The 25,453-nt window shown below is 41.3% G+C and overlaps 1 long non-coding RNA gene across 1 annotated transcript; it reads right to left on the reverse strand.

Annotated features, from left to right (window-relative positions):
• Positions 1 to 1,031: 1,031 nt before the first annotated feature.
• On the reverse strand, positions 1,032 to 23,925 carry LOC110219510 (uncharacterized). The gene is made up of 3 exons (XR_002327651.2): positions 23,814 to 23,925; positions 3,307 to 3,442; positions 1,032 to 1,232 (listed from the first exon to the last, which is right to left on the reverse strand). It is a non-coding gene; the product is annotated as an uncharacterized LOC110219510 (long non-coding RNA).
• Between the last annotated feature and the right edge of the window lie 1,528 nt (positions 23,926 to 25,453).

The following is a 25,453-nucleotide window of genomic DNA, read 5'->3' on the forward strand; positions in this document are numbered from 1 at the left end:
CTAGAAGAAAAGAAATAATGTATACTAAAGAGTAAAAGAATTTAAGATGCAGCCCAGGGTGACATAGCTAGTAACTTAGGCCTAACCATTAATAAAAGAAGATGGATGTTCAATTAAAAAAAGAAGCAGCAGCATCCAAGACGTTTCTTGTTGGCATTGTTGATTTAAATTGAACTGATTTGCCCTTGCCAATGTACTGAACTAGAATAATAGTTAACAATATGATATTTTAAGGCAGTATGGTGTTATGGAAAGAACACTAGAGTCTTATCCCAGGAAATGGGACCCTGAGTACCATCACCAGAAGACCTGGAGGAACCCAATTAACTCCTTCTCTCTCCTTTTCCTTCATCCTGCCATATTCAATAAATTCTATCCCCTTCAGAGTAGGGATCATAGGGGAAAAAATATGTCACTGACCCCGGAGTAGGAGACCAGAATGGAATCCCTTCACAGATACATGCTTGCTAGCTGTGTAATCATAGGAAAGTCACTTCACCTCTGAGTCTGTTTCTTCATCTATAAAATGAGAATAGCCCACCAATATCACAGCCTTCATAGGATGAAAGCCCTAGAGCTGAAAGGGGCTTCAGAGACTGCCCAACCCTTTCATTTTATAATTAATAAAATAAAATATATAATAAAAGACTGTTTAAAAAAACAAAAATAGAAGCAGTCTATGTGCTATTATTTACAAAACATTTAATAAACATCTGGTTCCCCCAACATCTTCGTCAGGTGCATAGGTATGACTACCTCCATTTTTCAGCTAGGGAAACTGAGGCCCAGAAAGGTTGTCAATGGTCACACAGCTAGTAAGGATTTCTGGTAGGATTCCAGACCATGTCTTTCTCCACACCAAGTCCTGTGCATTACATCACACTGAGCAGCCCTTCCCCCAGCTCAATATGCATGGGCTTTTCTCCTGTGCTAAAAAAGAGACCCCCAAGAAAAGAGATACCATATTCCCCTTCAGTCGCTTCTTCTGATGCTGCCCTTCTCTACCTTAATGAGAATTTACTAACCTCCATCCTCTCTCTTGTCATTGATTTTGGCTCTCCACGCAGTGGAAATGTCATCCCTCTGCTGGGGACTGGGTGAGTGCCTCAAGAACTTGGCCCAGGTCTCCTCTCCCTGTCAGCAGGCCCATGTCCTCCACTGTGCTGATCCGTGGATTCAGTGAGTGACTCACAGGCAGCAATGAGGGAATTTCACCATGCTCACTGCTTGTGCTGCAGAAAAAGAGAAGGCCTATGCTAAGAGAGGTCTGTGCTGAACCTCAAGGCCTTTACTTCCCATAAGGCCACCTCCCTACCACCCTTAGGACGTGCCAGGCCTGGACTGTTCTGCAGAATCCCTGGATTTTCTTGCTGTTTTGGGGGCAAGTGGCGACTAGGGGACCTTCAGGGGTTGAGGACAGCTGGGACCCCTAGAGACTCACACTTGGCTTAACCTCAGAGATTACATTGTATAAACACTTCTCAAATAAATAGACAATATTATAAGAAAAGTTTCTAGATGAACAAAGGGCCAGGGTAACCCCGAACTGTTTTATGCCTGATTTTCTCATTCTGAAGTCCAGGGACGGTCAGACTTGGGGAAAGAAAAATAACCAAACAAAAAATCTAGTCCTAGGTTCACTGTAGAACTGGTCAATCCATGAGTCGATAGTCAGTCCACAAGCGTGTATTAAGCACCTACTAGGTGCCAGGCACCTTGTTAATTAAGCACATTTATTAATTAAGCACATATATTTTAATATTCATATATATTCACACACATTCATATATACACATGTGTGTATACATATACACATATATAGATAGATATACATATGTGTGTCTAATATATACGTATACATATGTGTCTAATGGTAGCCATCTCTAGGGTGGAGGAGAGAGAAAAAAGGGGGAAAAAGTTACATAACTTTATTATGTATTTAAAAGGAATAGCAAGTTGCACATAACAGATTTGTAGTTTCATGCACAATCGTCTTTTTTTCTACTATGTTATAGAAATGCTTGTTTTATTTCTTGAGTTCAGAATCTAAAAAATTTAAAAAGTAAAAAAAACTCTCATTTTTCTAGCATTTGAACATTTGCAAAAAGCCATTCTGATGATCAGTATTAGTTTGAATTCCTTGATGCCTGAGGCATAAAAGGCCTAACCTACGGAAAATTGATGTCAGAGGTTTTAGTGGAATCCCCACTGCCCAGTAGGAATCTTTTCTGACCTAGGTTGGCCAATTGCTGTCATTAATGCAGGGTGGAAGACAGTAGCTAATTTATCTTTAGCATTATCTTTTAAACCTTAGGAATTACATCCTTTTTATCCTTTATTTGTAAAGTCATTTTTTATTGCATGTTGTGGTCCATATCTGTCTCACTGCATTCTAACCATTAGCCTGAATCACTGGACTGGCACGGGTTAGGGCTGGTTCAGAATACAGAGAAGTCAGCAGGAAGCAATGATGAGGTAAAAAGAAACAGGAATTAATAAAACATCAAAAAGTAAAGAAAGAATGCTAGACCTGGAATGGTTTGTGTTCTAAGCTCTGATAATTTCTAGCAGTATGATTTTGGGCAAATTACTTCTCTCCGGGTCTCAGTTTTCCTATCTGTAAAATGGGGACAATAAGATATGCACTGCCTACCTTATGGAGTAGATATGGAAAAGGTACTCTGTAAACTTTAAATCACTGTGTAAATAGGCATTATAATTATCAAGTTCACTCCCTTCCAGATAAGAAGGATGGCCTCAGCTATGGAAATGTTGCAATTCCATTCCCTGACAACTCTCATTATGGAAGAGGTCTCAACTCACCTAGAGAATGAATGTAATGGCTTCTAGAGTCCCCTCTTAGCCCCCTACAAGACCCACCTAACCTAAGCCTTGACACATGGTATTACACAACATGGCATAGTCTTGTTGTCCCTCTTCTGAACCACATCTTCTGCCTTCCTCAATCATGTACCCAAATTTTAACTTAATGTGAAATTAATTTATCTACATAGGCTTATCCTACCTCACTCTAGTCACTACTGGCACTCCAGCATCTCTCAGGACGCGTGTATTCTTAGCTCCCATTGACGTAGGATACTTGGGGATTGGGAAATTTGCATAAAATAGGCACCTTTCCTAATATATTCCATCTCTTGGTTGCAAGATTCCCCCAAATTTTCTAGGGAGCTTTGGACAACTAAAATAATCTTAAAACAGTATAAACTAAATAGTACTGGAGGAGAAGATTAATATAAAAACTAAAAACATAAAACAATATAATCTTCCTAAAAGTATTATTCGTACAGTGGAAGTAATGTCAGGAGCAGTCCAGATGAAGTCTTCTGACATAAACACAACCAAGATGGCCAGGTACAGCACTAGGAGCATCATGTCCACTGAACTCCTTCCACAGCTAGTCTCCATCACAGGTGCAGGTCATCTGTATCAAGGTAAAAAGACAAAGGCCTTTCTAATGCTACATGTCAAAGGGCTCAAATTGATACCAGGACTCATCCTTTACCACTAACTAATCAGCGTTCTCTGCCCACTAGTCAGAACTTCACCATTCCTGGTAACTCCATTGAAAGACAGTACAAAATGTTGGCCCCTTACTGGAAGACTACCACCTCTTGTGAGAGTTAGATAAAGAACTGCCCTCCTCCCACCTATCAGCTAAAGGATTCCCCTTCTTTTTTTTTCACTTTTTTCATTAATTTATTTTGAATTATCAACAATCATTTTCATAAGCTGTTGAGTTTTAAGTTTTTCTCCATCTCCCTCCCCAAGATGGCACACAATCTGATATAGACTATACATATACATTCCTATTAAACATTTTCACATTAGTGATGTTGTAAGGAAGAATTAGAATCAATAGGACGAACCACAAGAAAGAGGAAACAAAATAAAACAGAAGAAAAAGAAGAGCAAATAGTATGCTTCGATCTGCATTCAAACTCTGCAGTTCTTTCTCTGGATGTAGGGAGCATTTTCCATCATGAGACCTTTGGAGATGTCTTAGATCCTTGCATTGCTGAGAAGGGCTAAATCTACCAACGTTAGTCATTACACAACATGGCTGTTACTATGTACAACATTCTCCTGGTTCTGCTCACTTCATTCAGCATCAGTCCATACAAGTCTTTCCAGGTTTTTCTGAAGTCTGCTTGCTCATCATTTCTTACGGAATAATAGTATTCCATTACATTCATATACCACAACTTGTTCAGCCATTCCCCAGTTAATGGGCATTGCCTCAATTTCCAATTCTTTGCCACCATAAAAAGAGCTGCTATAAATATTTTGTACATGTGGGTCCTTTTCCCATTTTTATGATGTCTTTGGAATATAACCCTAGACGTGCTATTACTGAGTCAAAGGGTATGCACATTTTTATAACCCTTTGGGCATAATTCCAAATTGCTCTCCAAAATGGTTGGACCATTTCACAACTTCACCAACAATGTATTAGTGTTCCAATTTTCCCACATCTTCTCTAATATCTATTATTTTCCTGTTTTGTCATCTTAGCCAATCTGGGAGGTGTGATGGTACCTCAGAGTTGTTTTGATTTGCATTTTCCTAATCAATAGTGATTTAGACCATTTTTTCATATGACTATAGATGACTTTAATTTTTTCATCTGAGAACTGCCTGTTCATATCCTTTGATCATTTATCAAGTGGGGAAAGAATTTCCCTTCTTTCAGGTGAATTCCTATTCACCATTATTATAAAAGGATGATTATTATCATTATAGATATAAATTATTATGATTATATGATTATTATAAAAAGATTATTATTGTTCTCCAAATTATTAAAAAGTAAAGCACCTCCCAATAATTCCACTCTTTGGACGTCCAAAGTGTTTCTAAGAAAAAGTTGTTTGAATCACCAAGGGGCAAGTAGGTTTGATAATTAAGTAACAGTTCAACTGTTTCCTTAGGCTCTATAGAAACCTCAAGGCCTGAGTAACTTCATACATGGAACAGAATAAGGAAGGACTAGGAAAGATAAACTGAGACTGTGTCCAAAAGAAGTCAACTATCATCAATGAGTCTTGCTATAGCTCAGATCCGAGAAACTTCTGGACTTGAGAGCCTGTCCCCTTCTTAGGATTTGTCAAAGATCCAGTCACTGCCAGACAGAAAACGTATCCCAATAATCAAAGGTGTGATGAGAGAGCAATAATTTTAAAAGTTCATTCTATCCAGGAGTCAGGGAGACCTGAGTTCAAATCCAGCCTCAGACACATACTAGCTGTCTGCCTATGGTCAAGGCACTTAACCTCTTTTTATCTCAGTTTCCTAAATCACAAAATGGGGGTGATGATTTCTCTTCCCCCATTTGTGTGGACAATCCCCCACTCATTCCTCAGCAGTTGTTCTGTCTAGGCCTGGGTGGTGGTTTGGCAGAGAAGAGCAGAAGCTTAAGCTTGATACTGTTCAGGTAGGGTTCCACCCAAAAAGCAGGATCCAATTGTACCTGAAACAGGCTGGTTATAGGGAATGGGGTATTGGGAAGAAAGCATAAATCCAGTCTATTAAACTCATCCTTTTTTATAAAATTCACTCCCTCTCCACTGGGGAACCAGCTACAAGGGGGTTCATCCTCATGGGGCTAAGTATGCAGAACTCCCCAATTTATCCACCTGAGGAGGACCTAAGAGCATTTCCCATCTGGGGTCTCTGAACATAATTTCTGCCAGACTGCTTTCCAGTTTTCCCAGTGAGCCTTGTAAAAATTCCACAAGTATTTTATGATCATAGATTTAACAAGCCCTGAATTGAGTTCAATTGTTTCTGATTCTTTCTCATCTAGCTTGTTCCACCAATCTACTGTTGTAATTTTTAATGATTTAATTTAATGATTACTGCTTCAGAATACACTTTGAGGCCTCTTCTCTTTTGCTTTTTCCCCCATTATTTTTCTTGAGATTTTAGACCTTTTGTCCCCATACGTGAATTTTGTTATTAGCTTATCTAGCTCCAAAAAGCATTCCCTTGGTAGTTGGTATAGCTCTAAATGAATTGAGGTGGTATTACCATTTGTATTATATTGGCCTGGTCCATCCGTAAGCACTGAATATCTCCTCCCCCACCCCAATTAGTTAAGTGTTCATTTTTTTTTACAGTGTTTTGTTCTTGTGTCTAAGCAGGCCTTGAGAGTGCCTTGGTAGATTGACTCCCAGACATTTGTTCTTTGCTTCAACAAAAATGCTGCTATAAATATTCTTCCAGCACCCTTCCACAACTGCTTCCCTCTGTGTGTGTATGTGTGTGTGCATGTGTGTATTGACTATGTGACTATGCCTGTGTGTGTGGGCATGAGTATGCATATGTGTTGAATGTATGACTCTGTGTGTGTGTGTGTGTGTGTTTAGCCCATGAGTCAGGGCCTTCATTACCAGAGAATGAGGCACAGAGGACATAAGAGTCTGGGCAGTTGTCAGGCTGAAGAGTAAAAGGCTTGGGGCCAGGGAACAGCCCTCATGGCTCCCAGAGCATCAATCACACAGCAATCACATAAGCCCCTTTGGACCACAACAGAGTGTAAATGATCTGGGACGCAAACCTGACTCTATTCAGATGCCAACTGGACTGTAAGCAGCAACTATTTGTTCCCTACGGAAGCCAAGCTCCTTTGAATTGTCAGATCAGCAGATCTCAGAACAGAGCAGGGCAGGGCAGGGCAGGGCTTCAGGGTGGGGTAGCTCAGCCAACAATAAATTGATCATCAAGTGTTCATTGAGTGCCTACTATGTGCCTGGAACTAGAAGCTGGAGGAACCTAGAATCACCAGATCACCAGAAGGGATTTTAGAAAAGGTCCTTTCCAGCTCTAAACCTACAGTTCCTATTATCTTGTATAACCCCTACATTTTACAGAAGTGGAAGACAAGGCCCAAAGAAGGGGTGTAACTTTTCTAAGGTCTCACAGCTAGTTCAGGGCAATGTCAGGACTAGAACATGAGTCTCATAACTCCCAAAGCTCTTCCTACGACACCTGACATGAAATGCTAGCCAACGTCCCCTCTGCCCAGGAGTTTGTGATTTAGTTGAAGTGATATAATACTCAGAAGCATAACACCTGTGAAACAAACACATTAAATAAATAAATAGATGGATGAATGAATGAATGAATGAAAGGCTCCAGTTCCCAATGAGGTTGGTGTTCATGATCCATGTGGACCAGAGTAATCACAGCAGACTTGAGGTGCACTTTAAAGAATAGGCAAGATTTGGGTTTGGATAGATGAAAGTGGGAAAGTAGTTCCAGCATGATCAGAGAGAGGCATGGGTCAAAATCAGCATGGGGCACACAGGAGTCGGGCAGGGGGTGGGCTTTACTGGAATGGATTGGCATGATGATGAATAGTGGGAAATAAGTAAGGTTGGATTAGGAGAGAGGAGTGGGATTTGATTTTGGAAGGTCTGGAAAACCTTCCAAAGCATAGACTTCACAGAATAGACTTCATAGAAGAAACAATAGGAAGCCACTGCCAATCCTAGAGCTGGAGAATGACAAATAAAAGCAGTATTTTAGAACCACAAGATCAAGGTTAAGAGCTGGAAGAGACTTTATAAGGCATCTTGTATAATTCTTTCATTTTACAGTTGAGAAAACTGAGGCATAGAGAGATTAAGTGATTTGCTCAGGGGTTATAGAGTTAATAGGCAGGGGAGGTAGGATTTGAACACAGGTCCTCTGACTCAAAACCCATCATACCACATTTTTAGGAAGATTAGTCTGTAGCAGCAATTACAAATTCACCACCACTGGCCTGGTTGCCAGGTGAGGAATTTTTCTTTTCTACCATAGCAACTCAGAGGATATTATTTACTGGAGGGCTCAAAATCTGTGTCAATGGAAAGAATAGTCATGCCAAAGAAACCATGGATCCTTGGCAGCCACACACAGGAGGGATGGAGGGTGGAAAGACAAGAACCAGGAAGACTTACTACTGTTGAAGGCTGTTACAGGGATCTTAGGCAAGAGGAGGGCCTGCATCAAGGTAATGATGGTGGTGGTGGTGGAGGTGGTAGTGGTGGTGGTGGTGGGAACAGAGGAAAAGGCAGATACTGAAAGCAATTTTGAAGGAAAAATGGACAGAATTTGATGATGAAACCAGACATAATAGAAGAAGGACAGAGAAGAAATAAATACTACTCGAGATTTCATACCTGGAGGCCCAAAAGAATAGGGGTAACTGGCAGAAATAAGGGAATTGGGAAGGAAAGATGGCTGATTCTGTCTGGAGCATGCCAAGTTTGAGGCAGCATCAGGACACCCAAAAGGAGGCCGTAAAATAATAGAATCTGGAATTTAAAAGGCTCATCACCTACAACCAAGGAAATTAAGGCAACAAAAAATTGCCACTTACCGAAGTAATGAGATCATTAAAAGAACCAAGAATTGAACCCAAGTCCTTAGATGTGAAACTCGGTGTTCTTCCTCCTACACCAAGTTGCTCTCTTGCAGGTGGCTAAAGACCTAAACATAGACTTAGCAATTGATCCTATGGGAGAAAATAATAGGAAGAGGGTGCAGAAACAAAAGAACAAAGGGCAAGGACTGAGCCCTGGCACAGTCCATATTAAAACACAGAAGGGGGAAGAAGAGTCGCCAGCAACAGCAATAAAAGGGTGGAAGGACCCGTCAGAGAGGTAAGAGGAGAACCAGGTGCAGAGTCACAAAGGACAAGAAAGCAGAGAGTATCAAGGAAAAGGAAGTGTCTGGGGCGGGGGTCAGATGCTGAAGAGAAGTCAGGGAAGAGGAGGATTGAGGAAACTCCATTGCAGGACAATTGGGGGTCAATAGTAACACTCCTGAGAGTAATGGCAAAACCCATAATCAATTCATTTCTAGCCAGAGGTCAGTGCCTACCTTGCCCCCTCCTGCAAATCCAATAGCTCCTCACTCCAGCCATGGCAGAAGGTCTTCTGTGATTAGAAACCCCATGGAAGACCACTGGACCATAGATCATAAACTTAGAGCTATAAAAAGCTTGGAGACCATTTACAGATGAGGAAACGGAGGCCCAGAAAAGTGAAGTGACCTAGCCAAGACCTCACAGGTAGTAAGTAGGAGAAAGAAGATTGAAACCCAAGATCTCTAGCCCTATACCTAGGGGTCTTTCTGTCGTGTCATGTTTCCTCTCCTCTGTCTTATATCTCAATCTTTATCATCCATGGCAGCAGAATCAATTTTTTATTTCTTGACTAGGTTTGGTTGACAGCCCTGTGAGTGCTGGTGAGATGAGTAATGGACAGTGCCAAGACTGGAGAGTGAGCTAAGTGTATCCTGGCCCAGGGCGGGGCAGTGGACCAAGAGAAAGAAGGGAATGACAATCATCTGCAGATCCCATACTTGAGAGGTGCGAACATGGAGAACAAGGAGGTGTCGTGTACCCAGCTCCGAGGTGAGCACTGATGGGGAGGGAGAGTGGAAAGGATGGGAAGTAAGGAGGAAGAAGGGAGAAGAGAACTTTGGCCAGAGCTCTCTTAGCCCTGGCTCTCAAAGCTCAGTGGACCAAAACCCACTTAGAAGTTTTGGGGGAATGAGGCAAACTTTGGATAATTTTTTAGTATTACAGGCACAAGGAGTAAATGGTACAAAGGGAATTCACTCCCTTAGAATCAGGGAGTCACCAAGCAGGGGAAGCACAAGATTTGCTGCTACTTCAAGGGACTAGAAAATGAAAGGTGAGAATAACGTAAGTATGGCCTACGGAGTGGTGTTGGGGATGGGGGGGAGGGGGGAGGGACGAGGAAGCTCTCTTGTCTGAGAAGCTAATTGGGCTGTGGATTCTAGGAATCTGCCTACCTTAGGAATGTATCATATTCTTTTCTGTTTCTCAATCACTGATGGAAAAGACAGAGCAAAAAATAATAATAATAATAAATACACAAGTTCCTCTCTCCAATCTCTTACCTTCACTAGCCCTGGGGAAACCACTCATCAGACAGAAAAGAAAGACAGAGGAAGAAGGGAAGAAAGGAATGAAGGGGGGAAGGAAGCAAGGAAAGAAGGAAGAGAGGGAGGGAGGAAGGAAGGAAGAAGAGAGGGAGGGTGGAACGGAGGGAAGGAGGAAGGAAAGATAGAAGGAAGGAGGGATGGAGGAAGGAAAGGAAGGAAGGAAGAATGGAAGGAAGGAAGGAAGGAAGGAAGGAAGGAAGGAAGGAAGGAAGGAAGGAAGGAAGGAAGGAAGGAAGGAAGGAAGGAAGGAAGGAAAGAGGGAAGAGAGGGAGGGAGGAAGGAAAGGCAGGAAGGAAAGATGGAAGGAAGGATAAAAGGAAGGAAAGAAGGAAGGAAAGAGGGAAGAGAGGGAGGGTGGAAGGAAGGGAGGGAGGAAGGAAGGAAAGATAGAAGGAAGGAGGGACAGAGGAAGGAAAGGAAGGGAGGATAAAAGGAAGGAAGGATGGAAGAAAGGAAAGAAGGAAGGAAGGAAGGTAGGAAGGAAGGAAAGAGGGAAGAGAGGGAGGGAGGAAGGAAAGATAGAAGGAAGAAGGGATGGAGGAAGGAAAGGAAGGAAGGAAAGATGGAAGGAAGGATAAAAGGAAGGAAAGAAGGAAGGAAAGAGGGAAGAGAGGGAGGGAGGAAGGAAGGAAGGAAAGATAGAAGGAAGGAGGGACAGAGGAAGGAAAGGAAGGAAGGATAAAAGGAAAGAAGGATGGAAGAAAGGAAGGAAGGAAGAGAGGGAGGGAGGAAGGAAGGAATTTCTTATATTCATTCTTTATTCTCTCTACCCACATGCCCATTACCCCAGTTCAGGTCCTCATTACCTCTAGAAGAGCTATTACAGTGACCTCTTAAATAACCTCCTTGCCCCAGATCTCATCCTTTTCCAATCAATCTCCAACACAGCTGCCAAAGTGATGTTCCTAGAGCACCTACCTGACCATACCACTCCCTGCTGAGGAAGCCCTAGCGACTTCCTATTGCCTCTTTGATAAAATAAACCCTTCTCTCTGGGGCTGTTCAAGCCCTTCCCAGTCTGGCTCCTACCTACCTTTCCGGATCAATTACACATTACTCCTCCTTAACACACTCCACAGGGCAGACAGACTAGTCTAGTGTACTTACTGTTCCTCACACAACATTCCATCACCCCTGTCCGTGCATTTACACAGGCCTTCCCCACGCCCGGAATGCATGCCTTCCTGGCATGTACACCTTAGAATCACTAGCTTTTTAAAAATTTCACTTTAAACACCAGCTGTCTTCACCCCCCCTAGCTTCTAATACCTTCCCCTACACTTACCACATTTCCTTCTATGGAGCTTAGATAGATATTGTAGTTATTAAAATATACATGGTGCTACCTTGTTAGAATGCACACCCTTTGAGGACAAGAATTGTTTTGGTATTCTTTGTGTCCTCAGGGCCTAGAACATAGCAGGGGCTTAATAAATTACTGCTTAGCGATTGGTTGACTTCAGAATGCCAGTGGTACTCAGCAAAGCTTCCCCTCTCCTACCAACGGTAGCTGGTAGCCAGCCCCTGGTCCTGTCCCCCACTGAGAAAGCCTCAGGTCATCCTTCTGGAACTGTAATCTTTCCTGTATCTCTGTTGCTTCTCAGAGAAGCCCTTTTGTAAAAAGTCTTTGGTTGCAGGGTTCAAAAGGCCACTGTGACGCCATTTAGTCATGCCTCTAGCTGCCTGTGTTTCAGGGGAGCCTGTTCTTTAATCTTCCCCTTACATTCCTGCCCACCTTACCACTATAACATAATGCCATCCACTCCCACTCACCTGTCAGCTTGCCCATCCTACTCCATCTGGGTATTGATTCATACAAGCACATATTGGCAGAAAGCTATTCTATATAACCAGAATAGTCAAGAAGACCTGAGTTCAAATCTAGCATCCAACACTTTATTGTGTGTGACCTTGGGCAAGTCCGTTAACTTCTGTCTACCCTGGTTTCCTCAATGGTAAAATGGAGACAAAAATAGCACGTACCTCCCAAGGCTATTATATGGATCAAGTAAGATAATATTTACAAAGTGTTTGCAAACCTGAAAGTGCTTTATACATGCTAGCTAATATTATTATTAGCTATTCCCAAAGGCAAGTGGATAAACCAAGTAACTTCAAGCTGGAGGGCCCAAATAGGCCTGAGAAGCTCTGATACCATGGTGCATGTCCCCCAAACAAAAGAGAAAATCACCAGGAACTAGAGCCGGCAGAACAACCTGAGAAAGAAGCCAGAGATACCCTACCCCTTGGAGTCCCGAAGATATAAAAGAAAGAGATGATTCAACCTAACAGAGACCTAGGAAGACTAATTAGAACCAGTCTCAAGTTACTCATCGGAGTTCTTCTAATCACCAAGCATGTATGCCACTTTCTCTATAGCTATTGTTTAGCAATTAGTGGGCATTGAGGGGAGATGTTACTTGTCTTAGGATTTCCTGAAAGGGACATAGTTGGCCAAGAAAGACATACCCATCCTTGGACGTGGGGTTTACAAAGCCAAAAAACTACTGGGTTGACCTGGAAAATCAGATTTTAGAAATGTATTTCATCTGTTCCTATCCCAATGGCTCCCGTCCTTTTCTAGGAAATACAAGGACCTCTTTTTGAGGTCAAAAACTTTTACCCTTCTCTCACATACACACATGGTAGTAATTGTACTATCTGTTTATTGAAAAAAAAATTTGATGACAAAAAGCTGAATTCGATAACATTTTTAAATTAATTTATATTGTGATGGGGCTAAATAGAGGCAAGCTGGCACAGGAAATAATGGACTACCTTGGAGTCAACCTGCCTCTGACATAGTCTTACTGAGTGACTGTGAGCTATCATCAAAGCTCAAAATGCCTCAGACAGGTCTCTAAAACTACAAGTTATAGATAAGTTGTCAATCCGCATGAGCAGAAAGAAGGAATTTTCACACCTAGAACATCCTATGTGGATGAAATCATAGGTTCACATGAAAAAAAAATAAACATCAAAATGGCTATGCTTGGTACACATAAATCCAAGGTCCCCAGGTTGGGAGGCACTGTTATAACATAGATGTGTAGCTTCCCATTGCAGAGACCTGGGATCATGGGGACTTTAACGATCTTCCTAGGAGCATGGAGAGACTTTAAAGGACTTCCCAGGAGAGAGAACATTGAGGAACTATAGAAAAACTCTGAGAAGAGATCAATTTGTCTTGTTGTATTAGTGGTTTGTTCAGGGTTTTGGGGTTTTGGGGGTTTTTTTGTTTGTTTGTTTGTTTGGTTGATTTTTTGGAGGCAATCAGGGTGAAATGACTTGCCCAAGGTCACACAGCTACCAAGAAATCCATCCATGTGTGAGTAAAAGCACAACACAATATAGTGGAGAGGACAGTTTGTGGGCCAAAGCCCTCAAGTTCCAGTACAGAGTCAGCCGTGTGTGGCTTTGGGCAAATCACTCCCCTAATCCGGATCTCATTTTCCAAGTATATAAAATCACACCATTTGACTAGGTGACTTGTAAGGGCCCTTTGGAAGTTAACATTCTCTAACTGTATGATAACAGGGCCTTTCCAGTTTTAAAGCAGGAGATACAGGGAAGAGAGCAATGGTGGATGAAGGAGAGGGAGAGATTGCCCTTGGGAGAGAAAGAAACAGAAAAACAATTTGGGGATAAAAAAAAAACTTTGAAGGCTTCACCTCCTTGCCCAGGGTTGACCTTGTTTAACTCCAATGGGCCAAGACAAAGCAACAGCTATGCCCTGAAGTGTTTTTGTTAGGTGGCTATAAATAAAAGCACATCTTATTGGTGCATAATTTTTTTTCTTTTAGCCATGATCACTTGGAACTGTTTCCAAGGGTTAATCTAGTCTCATATACATACATCATACACACACACACACACACACAATGTGTGTATATATGTTTTGCATGTGTATGTGCACATGTATGTGCATACATATATACACATAGATAGGTACATATTACATGTATGTCTTGTGTGTCATGTGTAGGTGTGTATTCTATTGCATACATGTGTGTCTATATTATATTATAATGTATATTGTATTGTGTTACATTTGTATATATTATATGTGTATTATATATTATAATATGTATTGTGCATGTATTATTATATGTATATTACATTATATTTGTATATATACATGATATACCATATTGCATATATTGTAACATATTAATATGTAACATACAAACCCAAAGGAACTTAATAAATACATTTTGGAGATATATGTGTGTTTGCATGTATATATTTGTTTGTTTGTCTCTAGCCAATTATAATCTAAAGCTTCATATGCAGAAATAAGCCATTGGCAAACATACTGGTCCAAAAGCAGAATCTCAAACATGATCTGTTCAAGTCCAGAAAACTATTTGATTGAGGAATGTCATTGCTCCTTGAAAATGACATACACACACACACACACACATACATACATACACATACACATATGTATGTATGTGTGTGTGTGTGTATATATATATATATATATATATATATATATATATATATAATATGGAAAAGCTAATATGAAGGGATGGAGAGTAAAAAAAAAGGCAAGTCAGAATTACAGTATTCTACACTGACTTTGAGCCTCTACCAACTCATAATAAATAACAGCAGCAACCTTAATTTTAAAACATGATAAAGAGGGGGTTACAGAGGCAAATTAGATATTTTTGTTATTTTTGTTAAATGAAAATTCTGTCAAACATTGTAAATAGTTTAAAGTTTGGATTTTATTTGTATTTTGTTTATTTGAATGTTTTTTTTTTGTCAAAAACAACGTTACATAGTTGAAAAAGCATTAGACTTAGAGTCAAGAGTCCCGGGTTTGAATCCTCCATGGATGAGTCACTTCCCTTCTCTAGAGCATCACTTTCCAAATCTCTAAAATGGGATAATAATGCTAGCTACCTCACAAGACTGTTGTGATAGGAATAGCCCATGTCTGGAAAAGGCTGTAAAGAGCGTCGCCATTTGGTAACTGTTTTATAATGCATTATTTATTTGCTTTTATTTATTCTGTACCAAGTAACGCACTATCCATAGTACAGCATGTTTTGTCCCTTTGTGTGGGAAGGAATTCCCTTATTTCAAGGGTGTGTGACTAGGGGTCACAGAAATATAGCAAGTTCTAGAAAGAAGTAGAGGCTCAAAAGTCAATGCTGATTGGCTAAATCCACAACAACCCTATCCCCTAGATAACAAGAAGAGAGGAGCAAAGCTGAGTGATAGAAGTGTATCCACCACCTGACACCAATACCAAATTCATGATTTCCTCAGCACTTCCAAAAAGCCAAAGCAGATGTGAATATTTGCCAGGGTGCTTACACATGGGATTCCCCAAAACTAGCTCCTATTTGCAGAATTACCTAGTAGGTAAAAAAGAAAAAGAAAACATTCCTGCCCTCAAGAAGCTTGCAGTCTATTGGAGAACTTACATTGTACATTGTCAATTAGGCCTAACACTGGAAATGGGCTTCATTCTGAGTACAGGCCTTAGCCTACAAACATTAGTGAGTGTAATCAATATATACGGAGGTGAGAAAAACTGATAAGTGACTAGAAATTATTTCCACACTATTCAAATAAAGCAATGCTCTTCAGGTGGCATTAGTTTATGTTGCCACCTCTTAGATTTAGTCAGGGCAAAACACAAACTTTTTTCTTTGGTGCTGAGGAGTCACCACCATTGTGGTCACAAGGCATTGCTTGTTCAACGGCTTTCATATTATGTATACCTTCTGAAGGAAATCTAAACTGTAAGATAGTACTAAGTCTTGAGGAGATGGTACAGGACTCCACAGAGAAAAATTAAGCCTCATTAGATGACCAAAGGCTTGCCCTGATAGAAATCAACAGTTCAGCTCCTTTCCAAAGGTAATTCATGTACTATTTTACTTCTTAACATTTAGGTCTCCTGTGAGTCTTAAGCATTTTATGTGAGGTGAAATAAAGACTGTCTTATACCCTGTATGCATTTGGTACCTTGAGCCTTTGTATGGGAACTAGAGACCCTATTACACACAAGTCAGGTAACTGAGACACAAGCTGTACTACAAATATATTGAATTTTCCTGAGTAACTCAAGCTGGGAATAAACCCAAGAAAGAAAGAGTCTCGTGGAGTCAGCTCCAAAGATGAGATTCAGTCCACATAAGATCAGAGTCCAGAGATGGAAGTGGAAGAATATCCTGGACCATAAATTATAAATTTTATTGAGTTTCCCAAAGTATCAAAGCTAGTGAGCAGCAGAACCAGAATTCGAACCCAGATTCTCTGATTCTAGATTTAATGACCTGTCTACCACACTACATAGGTGTATTCTTGTTGTCTAATACCACAAGAGGAGATGGGGGCTGGGAGATGGAAAAGGAAGGACTTAGAAATCCAGGCAAGCCAGTATCTTAGCCCACCAGGTAATTCTTGAATCCCTAATTTCTCTGGATTTAGGATAGATTCATCCTTTTGGCCATCTGGAATTTATCTAAGAAGACCAGCAGAAGATGAAAACCTTGGAAAGGGGCTGCTCTGGTCCCTAGGTGTTTGGATCATTCCGTTCCTGGATCCCTGTTGAAGGCTCCACCCTCCCAGCCAAACCCGAAGGTTACTAGAGCAGACTGGACTCGGGCTTGGCTTGGAGAGCTGAGTCATCCATGGGACGGCAGTAGGCTATAAATTATCCTGTGTTTAAGGATGGCTTTCTAAAATCTTGGCTTTCGGCTTAGAGCCTTTATTTATATCCCTCACAGGGATATTTTTCAGACTCATGACAGCTCCCTCTTTATTGCTCTGGGGACGTGCCAAGCACCTGGTCTCTTCTATAACGAACCTGACCAAGCCATAGGCTCTTGTCCACCCTGGGTCCTCTACTAAAAGACTGACTCCCAGATGGGGACATCCTTGCACACTCATGAAGACATTCAAAGCTCAGAGGGCGGTCAATCATAAAGTGAAGACACATGTACACCCAAGAGGAAATATGCTGACACACAGCTTTTATATATATATATATATATATATGTGTGTGTGTGTGTGTGTGTGTGTGTGTGTGTATATATATATGTGTGTGTATATATATATGTGTGTGTATATATATCTGTGTGTGTATATATATGTATGTGTGTGTATATATATGTGTGTGTGTGTGTATATATATGTGTGTGTATATATATGTGTATACACACACACACACATACACACACACACACACACACACACACACATACACACACACACACACACACAGTCGCGTGCGCGCGCCCAGATGCATTCAAGCGCGCGTAGGCAAACACAAGCCCGGCTGTGCTCTCTGTCACCCAGTCAGGCCTTGTCGCCAAGCTGTCGGCACAGAGGAATACACCCTCAGCCCCTCAGGCTGTAGAAAACCGCTCTGTGTTTCGGTTTCTTTATGTCAGTCAGTAGTCAATCAAGAAGCGTTCAGCAAACGCTTAATAAATATCTATTGAAGTCAATGACGGTCTCTGAACTGCCAGATCTAATGGTCTTTTCCGAGCGCTCAGCCTCTCGGCTTCTCTGTAGCCTTTCACGTTGTTGACAGTTCTTCTCTCCTTGGTACTCTCTTCTTTTTAAGTTTTCATGACCCTTCTAGCCTAGGTCCTCCTTTTCTGACCCCTCCTTCTCAGTCTCCTTTGCCAGGTATTCGTCCCAGTCACGCCCACTAAAATGGGGGTGACCCTATTTTGGGCCCTCTTCTCCCTCTCTATATATTATATAACTTTGAGGTCCCATCTCAGAAGCTCTCCACTTATTATCTCTATGCCAACGATTCTCAAATCTACTTATCCAGCCTTAACATCTAAGACCTGTTTCTCCGATTGCCTATTGGACATCTCCAACTGTATATTTCACAAGCATCTTAAACTCAGCATGTCCAAACTCGAACTCTCTATCTTCCCCTACCCCTAATTTTCTCCTCTTCCTATATTCCCTATTACTATTGAGGGCAACAAAATAATGAAAAACACACCTTCCCAGTCTCCAAGGCTGGCAACCTAGGCATTGTTCTCAACTTCTCACTCTCTCTCAGCCTCTGTATCCAATTTGTTACCAAGGCGTGTCAATTTTACCTTCATGAAATTTCTCTCACATACCCCCTTCTCTCCTCTGACATAGCCACTACCCCAGTGCAAGCCCTCATTATCTCGTGCCTGGACTATTGTAATAGCTTTCTAGTTGGGCTCTTTCCCTGAAGTCTCTCTGCACTCAAGTGCAGCCCCCACTCAGCTGTCAAACTGATATTCCTAAAGCACAGGTCTGACTACATCAGGCCCCTATTCAGTGAAGTATAAGGAACTCTCTGTCACCTCCGTGGTCAAATATAAAATTGTTTGGCTTTCAAAGCTTTCATAACCTGGTCCTTTCCTACTTTTCAGTCTTCTTACCTTTATTCACCCTCATGTATTTTGTGATCCAGTAATCCTTGCCCCCTTTCTATTCCTGGAACAAGATACTCTCAATTCCCTACACTTCTGCAGATTGTCCTCCATGCTTAGAAATTTCTTTCTCCTCATCTTCACCTCATGGCTTCCTCAGCTTCCTTTAAGTCTCAATCCAAACCCCACCTTTTACAGCCAGTAAAGTAAGCAATCCCAGCCTTTCCTGATTCCCCTTTTCACGGTTCTTTCCTCTGTTGATTATCTCTAGTTTATCCTAAATATATCTTCCTTGTACATAGTTGTTTGCATGTTGTCTCACCCATTAGACTTTGAGATTCTTGAGAGCAGGGACTATCTTTTTTGCTTTTCTTTGTAAACCTATCTGTAGCACAGTGCCTAGCACAGTGATTTTTTTTGTTCAGTTTTTATTTTTAATTGACCGTGTCTAGAAAAGAGAAGTATTATATGCTGAGTTCCAGGCTAAATGGTAATGAGGTAGAAAGAAGGAAGGAGCTTATAATTTAGTAACTGGCCCCAGTTAAGTCTTCAAGGCTAAAGTGAATTGGTAAGTTGATTATATAGGTGGCAGGTAGCAGAGTAGGAATTTAGACCTAAGTTCTCTGATTTATTTCTCAAAGAGACCATAGTTGCTCACCTATATGATGAAGGATGTCATCATATGATGAAGGAGGCATTTCCTATTGGTAGTGAAATTCTCTGGCTATTCTGGTCTGCAGATAACATTGTACTGATACCAAAAATCCCAAGAATACTATAGGTTTCCTAAATAAGACTTTTCAAAATAGTTGGCCTAGCAATCAAAATGTTGCCCAGATTATGACAATTGGATAGGCAGCCCATGGAATTAGTTCATCTTTACATACGTCTTAGAATAAACTCTAAAGATGGATAATGAGCTTGGCTCAGAATTGAATAGGAGGAAGAGAACATACCTGGCACTTTAAAGTATCCCATGTTGTTCCCTAACACAAAAGCCCATCTTTTCAACACCAGTATTCTCCCCATGGCACAAATCATGGAACACAATGAACTCTAAAATAAAAAAGGGGCAATTAAGAGACATCTGATGGATTACAGCACATTAGTAACAATGACTTACATTCAAGAAGTGGTGTAACAGAGATGATAAAAAAAAAACATATGATTGGAAAAGCTGGGTCAATCATGTAAGAAGATCCAGGGAAAACACACGGAAAGCCCAAGGACTACACTGGTGCCCAGCAAATGTTCAAAAGTCTAGAGACCAAAGAGGTGAAGGAAAAAAGGTCCCGTGTGTACCAAAATACTTACAGTAATGCTTTCTGTGGTGTCAAAGGGCTGAAAACTAAGGGAGTATCCTCGGGGAATGCCTGAACAAATTATGGCATTTAAATGTAATGTAATACTATTGTACAATAAGTAATGACAAAAGGAATGGCTTCAGAGAAATCTCGAAAGACTTGTATGAACTGATAAGGGATGAAGTAAACAGAAGCAGGAGAATAATTTATATATTAACAACAGTATAAAGACAAACAACTTGGAACACTTAAAACCTTGGCTCAACTCAACGACCAATCATGATTTCATGGGACAAATGTATTATGTTACTCATTTCCTGACAGAGAAGTGATGGATTCAGGATATGGAATGAGACATATTGGACATGTTCAATGTGAAAATTTGTTTTGCTTGACTATGTATATTTCATGCAAGGGTTGTGTTTCTCTTTATTTAAATGAAAAGAAAAGAAGTGAAAGGTACAGAAAATACACTTCCATTCATTAAAAAAATAAAATTAATTTTTTTAATGTGTAGAGACAGGCCTCTAGCACATTAAGCAGATCATCTACAGAGGATTTGTGGAAAGTCAAGGACAAGAATGACCCAGGACAATACAGCATAGATAGATTCTAATCTGCATTGGTGAAGAGAATATTCACTTTAATGAGGTCATTGATCTATCAAGTCATCAGACAAATCTGGAGATGTGTCATAAACATCTATTGACTTAATTTTTTCTAATAAACAATTAATGATAGTCTCTCAGCAGTCTTTAAGATATATTGGGATTTAGCACTCATTTTACCTAGAAGGGAAAAAGAAACTCAGGGAGAAGAAATAATTTTCCAAGAACCCAGAGTACAATGGCAGAGAAAAAGCTGGGACCAAAACCCAGGTCCCAGACACCCCAGTCCCATTCTTGCCCCTTAGGTAATATGCATAGCACAATATTTGTATAAAAGCTGTGAAATTTTGGGATCTCTCCAGCTTGTCTTTCCAGATTTTCTATGCACTGTTCAGAGACTCGTGCCTCCCAAATGGAGACCCAAATGGAACTAGACTATATTAAAAGTTTACACTCACCATTTCCACCCCCTAACACACTTCACCAAAAATAGTGATTCTGTAAGGTTCAGGGGATGGTAGGAAGGAAAAAGAAGGTAGGAACTCTGTGGTGCCAGCCTTCATTATAAATGTAGGAACCAACCACCAACGTGGTGTGATTTCAAGAGCATCTCAAAGGAGACTTACCCAAAAAACATATGTATTGTCTCTAAAAGCCGATTCCCGACATTCTATCATTAAACAATTACTCCTTTGGCTTAAGGTTTTGTGCTCTGTTAAAATTCATTATTATGGAGTTCTCTGGGAGAGGGAACATCACAAATTCTATTAGTTTGTTAAACTTCAGTATCAAAGATCAAATCAGACTCTTTATTGAGAACCAATTTCGATTTGGATGGGAAAGTGGACGCAGGAATGCAGCCTAGAGGCGGTGAAGAGAAAAAACGACTAAGAAGGAGACAAGGAGGGAGGAAAAAAATGAAGAAAGGGAATCACCTTCTCCCATCTTTTCCTTGTTTCTTCCATAGCACCTAGTAGACTATCTGTACAGTGTAGATGCTCAAAAAGGATGGGATGAAGGAATGAACAAATGAATAATTTGCCGTTATCGTCTTTTGCCTGACATTCATGCCAATTCTTGGCATTCCATTCTAAAGCCCTTCACTAACAGTTCTCTGTCTGGACTCTCTCATCCCTAGCCAAGCCCAGTTCATGCAAACTTGCTTAAAACACCTTTCTTTCAATCATCTCACTCCCATTTTCAGCCTTCACCTAAGCAACAAGATCTCCCTGGAATGACCTTTCACTATCAGCCTATAAAGCCATCTCTCTTGTATGGCTCAAATAACTCCTCAAATCCCCCTGGCAACCTTAGAGCAGAGCCAGGATTAAGGGTAGGTAAGCTATCCCAGGGCACAATGTGATTTAGTGCCTATGTCTGGGACAGGTGGAAGAAGGGCAGCATAAAAAGGGACACTTTTAAATGTGATTTTTAAAATAAATAAATACATATACTTTGTTGCCGGAAAATTCCTATGTCCATGATTTTTAGGGATTAATTTTATGATAAGGAAATAGCACCAACAAGAGCCAAGTGGTAAGTGGCAAAGCAGGAATTCAAACTCAGCCCCTCTGACTACATATCTATCCCTCTTCCCATTGCACCACACTGTCTTTGGGACTAATTTCTACTTTATTTCACTCTTTTAATAAAATTGTGTCCTATAATTTTGTGAAATCTATGTTTGCATGTGAAGAATAAGTTTCAGTATCCTAGAGAAGTTCCATATATTCATTGTCTCTAATTTCGAAAACCTATGGTATAATAACTTGAATGTTGTCCTGTGCAAATGTGTCCTCTATATAGTATAATTCCGGGAATCAGGAGAGCCTCTCATTAGTCTGAGTTGCTCCAATTCGCTTGATGAGATTACAGGTTGTGGCCCTTTGTCCACAGAAAGAGAGGAAGCGCTAGACTCTGTAGTCCCTATCAGTAGGATTCATCTAAGGAGCCAGCACCCAGAAAAAAAAAAAGTGCTGCTCATTGAAGTATTTGGGGTGATGCTGATTCCGTTAAGCAGAACACTTGGAAATTACACCAGTAGGTCTGGGGTGGGGGAAAAATTATTTATGATGTGGAAAGAAAACATTTTGACAAATATATTTGGGTAATAGAGGGTAGGGAGGTAGTCTTTATATGGTTGCCCTCATCCCCATCCCCTTTTCAAAAAATGGGTATTATTATTGATGCATTTTGTCTTTACATCATTGTTATTTCTTGAGATGCCCTTGCCCTGCCTCCCTTCAATAAAAGAATTGAACCCTCCCTTATAATGAAGAAATGCAATTCAAAAAGAAAAAAAATCATCATGGTGATCTTATCTGACGATGGGAGGTAATATTCTGTCTTCAAAGTCCCCTGCCTATCTACCAAGAAGAAAGAGGCATATTTAATGTTTAATTATCTGTTTTCTGGGATCACCTGTCCACCTTATTGTGGCCTCCACACAAGTACAACCACAAAATGGTATAAGCCTTCAGTGAAAAACCAACATGGAGTCCCCTGGCTGCAATATTCCACCTTACTTCTACCCCAACTAAAGCACAGGGCACAGGGCCCTTACCTGGAAGGGTAGCTTAGCCCAAGAGCACTGGGGTATCAGCATTCTCTCCTCCTGAAGGGGTTTATTGTTAACAATGATTAGGAAGGTAGAAAAAAATGACCTGAGTCCTCAGAAAAATCAGCCTTCTGTTCTCCAGCTATGATTGGGGTGACAAAAAGGATCCCATGGTCCACACAGAAGAAAGAGCTGTGAATCTGGGATAATCCTACTCCAACCCAATACACACACACACACATTTCAGAGGGGTCATGGTGATAATCTTCAGTCCCCTATCCACTGGGCAGAAGGGGTGTGGGAAATCTGTTCTGCCCTCCTCTGTTCAGTCCCGGAGCTAGTTGGCAAACAATCAAGTTGGTAGGGGGTGTGCTTTGTGTGTTGATGGGGGAGGGAGGGAGTAGTTAGTGATTGGCAGGTTGCAGAATGCAGATAGGGAGGTGTGTGTATGTCTGTGTGTGTCTGTGTGTGTATTTGTGTGTTTGGAGGTGGAGGGGTGTTTGTGTGTTTGAGGGGTGGGAGCAAGGTGTGATCCTGAAGACAGAGAACTGTCTGGGGTGTGTATGTGTGTGTGTGTGTGTGTGTGTGTGCGCCCCCCTGGGGAGGGGTGGGAGCAGGGTTGTGTGACCCTGGGCACCAGCTAATTTACCTGCCAGGCCCTTTCTGTCTTCCCCACTGCCAGTGCTTGGGAAAGGGTTACCTGATCGCCAACACCTTTGTTTGCTAATTCAATCTAGGTTGTATTAATCCCCTGCTCAATTTCTCCCCCTTCAGTCTGAGCTGCCCAGATGATGTAAGTAGCAACCAATCCCGCTAGTTGCCTTGGCTGGCTCACTTCCGTATTCATTAAGGGGAGGCAGACACTTTTGAAAGGACTGGAAAAATCTTAGCAGCCACCCCTCCCTTACTCAAGTCTTGTTCCATCCCCTTCCCTCCCGCCCCCACCACACACACCCTAACCCCTAGAGACCTGATCTGGGATGAGATGAAGGCAAAGAAAGAAGAAACGGGGACTGTTTCTTCTTGTGGGCCTCACGGGTCCTGGGCACGAGACTCCTGCAATCCTGAGAACTGGTCCTGTTGGAGGCTGGCAAGCAGTATCTGGCTAACCTGCTGGGCCGCCTTCAGCCCTCCTCCCAGCATGCACAGGGCCAGCGTCAAGGTTGGTCAGGGGAGGGGAGGGTGGTTCATGCAGGCACTGAGGGGTCATGCACCACATTCTAATCCCCACTGGTAGAATTAAAGCACCCCACTACTCCTCTGGGAAGGAGGCAGATTTCCTTTCTCTGTCTGGGACTTAGAGTCTGTCTTCCTCTATGGACCTCTAATGTCTCAGCTCTTGGTTTGAAGTCTTTGTAGCAGACAGCGTCTACTTGGAGGGTGGCAGGGTAGAGCTCCCAGACTAAAATTATCTTCCCCCAGGCTACCTAAAATCCTACTATTTGACATTTATTTCTGTAGATCTTGAAAGGTTCTGAGTTTAATTAAGCCTTGCCAACTAATACCTAAAGGAGATGGTAGGTCCATTGATCCATTCCATATAACACACCATATGCAAAGCACTGTGCTAAGTGTTGAAGGTAGGGAGAAAGGTGGTGATACAAAGTCGACGGAAGATGCTATGTAATCTTGTGGCATTTACAGCCGAGGAGGGAGAATGGTATATAGAGAGATAACTACAATACACAGTATTACATGTGTGCATTAGAAAAAATGCAAAAGGCAGTTTTATGTTGGGTGCAAATGCGTACAGGAGGAGAAAGGTCCTTATCAGAGGAATCCAGGAAGCCTTCCTAGAGAAGGAGGCACTTGGGATGGACTTTAAAGAACAGATAGGAATGTAATCTGTGGAAAAGGGAGAGAATGCCTATAAACGTGAGTAAAGGGCAAGAGGCCAGAAGCTGCCAGATGGTTCCAGAAGATAGAAGAAAATGAGATTTTGGCTGAAGAATACACGGGATGGGATGGTAGTAGGGGTGGGGAGGTTAAGGATGAGACAAACTTGGAAAAGTAAAATGGAGCCACATTGCAGAGGGCCTTGAAAGTTAACAAAAAGATTTCAACTTGACTTAGTAGGTAACAAAACAAGAGAGCTGTGGAAGAATAAGGTTCTGTATACTGGAAGGGAGGGTAGAGGGAGAAGAGGGAGGCTGGGCAGACCTCCAAAACGAACTTCACCTACTTCAAGATTTTGCCTGAAGTTGGCCTTTATTGTTGCTGGAACAACCTTCCATTGACCAGGATGGGTTCTAGAGGAAGGAAGGAAGGAAGGAAGGAAGGAAAGAAAGAAAGAAAAAGAAAGAAAGAAAGAAAGAAAGAAAAAGAAAGAAAGAAAGAAAGAAAGAAAGAAGAAAGGAAAGAAAAAAGGAAAGGAAAGGAAAAAAAAGGAAAGGAAAGGAAAGGAAAGAAGAAAAGGAAAGGAAAGGAAAGGAAAGGAAAGGAAAAAAAAGGAAAGAAAGAAAGAAAGAAAGAAAAAAAAAGAAAGAAAGAAAGAAAGAAAGAAAGAAAGAAAGAAAGGAAAGGAAAGGAAAGGAAAGGAAAGGAAAGGAAAGGAAAGGAAAGGAAAGGAAAGGAAAGGAAAGGAAAGGAAAGGAAAGGAAAGGAAAGGAA

The sequence above is a fragment of the Phascolarctos cinereus genome, unplaced genomic scaffold (assembly GCF_003287225.1).
Source record: "Phascolarctos cinereus isolate Bilbo 61053 unplaced genomic scaffold, phaCin_HiC Scaffold_7;HRSCAF=346, whole genome shotgun sequence".
Taxonomy (NCBI): domain Eukaryota; kingdom Metazoa; phylum Chordata; class Mammalia; order Diprotodontia; family Phascolarctidae; genus Phascolarctos; species Phascolarctos cinereus.